Raw genomic sequence first — 3,861 nt, 5'->3', positions numbered from 1 at the left:
TACGTCGCTGACACACCCCATCCCATTCGTTATAATCTGAATTTGATTATCTGGAATCCCATTAGTCGAATTTGCCAATTTCCAATGGCTAAATTCAACCTTGGTCCGAACCGTGTAAACCATACTGACTCAACATGGATCCGGGTCATGAATTAGATAATTTTGGCCGAATTGACTGAACTGGTCCGAACTCGGGGAGGGTACCCGTACGTAAAATTGATGAAACACGCTACCCCTTTGAATAAATATGGATTCCGCATGGAATTAGGGTTTTCTCCCTCCGGGTCTCTATATATTAAGGGGCGCTCTGGTCGCTTACACCGTTCCATCGTTTTGGAGGGGAAGCAGCGGAGGCTTAAGGGTCTTCGTGAGACGAGCAGAGGGGAATAGAAGATGAGAGCGAAGGTCAGTTTCCTATCTCATCCAATTCGTTCCTGTTTACCGCTCAACACGGTGGTTTTGGGTTTCCATGTCCCTTTTTCTTTTCTATCTGTACGAACGGTAGAAATCGTAACTTTGGTGTTTCTCTCATGAGGCCATGGAGTTCGGTAGATGGGGTTCATGATTCCTAGGGACTCTGGAGGGATGTATTTATCTTGTGTGTTTTTGAACTGATTTTAGTCGGAGACGGTGATTTCTAAACCTTGAAGCTTATTCGTGCTACTGGTTGCAAGCGAGAAGCTTCTTTATAGGTGACGAAGATCTGTAGGCTGCCGTTCTGTTTGCTCATTTGTTTTTCTAGATTTGATTCTATTATTGATTCTAGGTGGCTCGATTTCCAGTTGTTGCAAGTTACTGTATTACTGGTTTAGAGATTCCCGAAAGGGTTCAGTTAATATTTCGCCTGGTCTAGGATAATGCTTTTTCTCTGTGTTCTTTCTGCGTGCACTGCAATTGCTTTCTGACACATATTCGGTCTATCCTTTGAATCCGTTTTAAGTTTTCCTTCTCAATGTTTCTTTCTTGGACTCGCCTGAAAACCCCCAAGAAAGAGTATTCACGTTCACAAGCGTAATGCGGTTTCACGGCCTGCATTTATTGATTGTCTGGTTTGACCGAATCTTAATGTCGTAGAAGTCTTATGTCTTTTCGACTTCGCTGATTTGTAGACATTGCTTTAGCTTGTTCTTTCTCTGGTGGATAAACTAACTCTCAATTGTTTTTGTGTTATATTGTGGTTGTATTTTTTTTCCAGAAGCCCATGTAAGTGGACTAAAAACCATTAATGGCACGGTTACAGTTCTGTCTCTGGGTTCAAATGTTTTGTTGAATCCTGCAACCTTCTATTAGTTTAGGGTTGTGTATAGTCCAAATTACTGTTTGCAATTTCAAAATGGAAAAACGAAATGGTGGTTTGAGGTCTGCAATAACGAAGATTGTAATGAATAACAAATGAAACCTCTCCTTATTTAGACTTGGCATGTTGTTCATCTTCAATGACTCTGATGGCCTCTTATGTCTCATAAAATCAAGTTTTTTATTTTATTTTATTTTTTTGTTTTTTTTCGTGTTTAATGTCTTTGTTTTGGTTACATAACTTGAATTTATGTTCTTACCCAAAGAAGAACTTGGTTGTCCATTGATGCTGTTCTTAAATTTGTGAAAGGAACTCATGTTGGCCAATAAATTGCCAAAAGAAAGGAATTTGTGTTGGCCAATATATTTCAGCCCTTTTAAATTTTTGCCGAAATTTATGACATTAAGTTAATTATATTTTATTTCCTTGTTAATGGTCCCGTGGCATTTAGGTAAGTCTCGCAATATCGATTTCTTTGATCCTTGAGCTAATGCATTTTTGGTATAACTACAGAAGTCAGAATTCAGTGATTCAGCTGCACTGTTTGTGAATCAGTGAAAAACATTAAAATCCCTTTCAAAAAAAATTAAATTGGAAAAATGTATAACAGGATAATTAACAATAAAATTTTAAAATATGTTGAAAAGTTCTTAATATCTCAAAACATTGCACGTGAAACCACTGAATCTGTTAGGTCGATGCATTGGCTTGAATTGGAATAAGAAAAAAGATCTGTAGCGCATTAAGGCTAACTCTTATAACAATTGTTGTATCTTTTACTTTTAACTCTCTTCTAAAATTTTTGAGAGTTATGTTGATCTACATAATAGCACTAGTTGTATGTTTTACTTTTTTGAGTTATCATTTCTTAAAATTTTGAGATTTATGTTGATCTACATACATGATACAACTAGTTTCTCTCATACATCACATCTGACTTAACCCAAGCATCTCCCCTGGATAATCTGAATTGTTTCTAGCCATGTTCCACCTTTTGGTGCCTCGTTTTTTTAGGTGTCACCGCATTTTGAGGTTGTAACTTGTAGAATGCATTTTTTTCCTTGTTTGAATTTGGCAAGTAAGGTCGTTGAACATGTTCTTTTGTTCCTTTTGTTGGTGCAGTGGAAGAAGAAGCGAATGAGGCGCCTCAAGCGCAAGCGCCGAAAGATGAGACAGAGATCAAAGTAAGCGCTGTGTCACTAGACTCCATTGCTTGTTGCGTCTTAGGGGGTGTGGATGGAGGAAGGATTTTGATGTCCTTTCCTGACAACCTTTCACCCTGGGGAATTAGGCTTTGGAGGGACGAACTATAAACACTCTTTCTTTGTTCTTTTTTGTTTTGCTTTCAGTTGATAGTCTTTTAACCTGACTTGGTTTGAAGCGCGTTTTTCTTTCTCGGTTAATGTTTTTGTTTAGCGAACTTTTTCTTAATCTCTATCTCTAATGATATATTGATGAACTAAAGTATTACATGTATGGTTGTGTCTTAACTGCTTAAGTTCTTTATGAACTACACTGCTCGATGGTTGGGACTCCCAAGTAACGACAGTGAGACCAATGGACGAAAGGACATTGAGGGCGAAAAAAGTTACGTGAAGCACATGCTTAAGCTAATGTGTAATTGCAGTAAAGTTACCATAATTGATCGTCATTGTCGTGAAAGAACTGTACATTGTGTTGCCTCACAAAAGTTAGAACATGAATCTCGGTAATTTTCTATTTTTATGTATCAATTAGTTTATTTATTGCTAATTATTTATAGATATAGAAGATGAAAATGGATGAATTCACCCTGATTTTGTAAGGTCTTATTCGAGATATCTATCAGCCGGGAAATGCTGTTTGACAAAAGTTAGATCATGAATCTCGGTAATTTCCTATTTTTATGCATCAATTAGTTTATTTATTGCTAATTATTTATAGATATAGAAGATGAAAATGGATGAATTCACCCTGATTTTGTAAGGTCTTATTCGAGATATCTATCAGCCGGGAAATGCTGTTTGACAATGGATAAAAAGGAGACCACGAATCTCGTTAATTACCCAATTTATTTTCCTGTTAGTCTATATTAGTTTTTAATTATTTGTATATGCACAAGATGACCACCGATGGGACTCAAATTTTTACGACTAATTCAAGCGAAACAGTTTTAAGATTCGAACACAGAATAAAAAACCTCATTACCTTGAAAGGAAAATGTCAACACCAGCGTTACGATCTTATTACAATAGTTTGAACTAAATAAAAGTTTCATTACAAATCTTAATGAAATTGAAATGCAAAGCATTCGGCTGCTATATGTCGGCTGCCCTCCAACTTCCATCTCCAATGTGACAAATTTTAATTATTCTTGTAAAATCCTAACTTCCTTTAAATCATGCCGCTGGTTTACGAAAATGGTGTTTTCAGTAGTAAATGACCAACGTGGTTCGCTCAATCAAAGCAAATAGTGACCGGAAATGCAGTTAGACCTAATAAAACGCCTACACCGATTTACGCTTACAAGCTTCAGTTTGTTAATGAAGGCCAATTTCTACCTTGCTGATTAGAACCTTATTGCG

At 36.8% G+C, this 3,861-nt stretch overlaps 1 long non-coding RNA gene across 1 annotated transcript; it reads left to right on the top strand.

Annotated features, from left to right (window-relative positions):
• Positions 1 to 267: 267 nt before the first annotated feature.
• LOC116255614 (uncharacterized) lies at positions 268 to 2,773 on the top strand. Its single transcript, XR_004172906.1, has 2 exons — positions 268 to 405; positions 2,420 to 2,773. It is a non-coding gene; the product is annotated as an uncharacterized LOC116255614 (long non-coding RNA).
• Positions 2,774 to 3,861: the final 1,088 nt, after the last annotated feature.

This window comes from Nymphaea colorata, chromosome 6 (genome assembly GCF_008831285.2).
Source record: "Nymphaea colorata isolate Beijing-Zhang1983 chromosome 6, ASM883128v2, whole genome shotgun sequence".
NCBI classification, from domain to species: Eukaryota; Viridiplantae; Streptophyta; class Magnoliopsida; order Nymphaeales; family Nymphaeaceae; genus Nymphaea; species Nymphaea colorata.
Note: the sequence above shows the minus strand (reverse complement) of the source record. Positions and strands in the feature narration are given on the sequence as shown.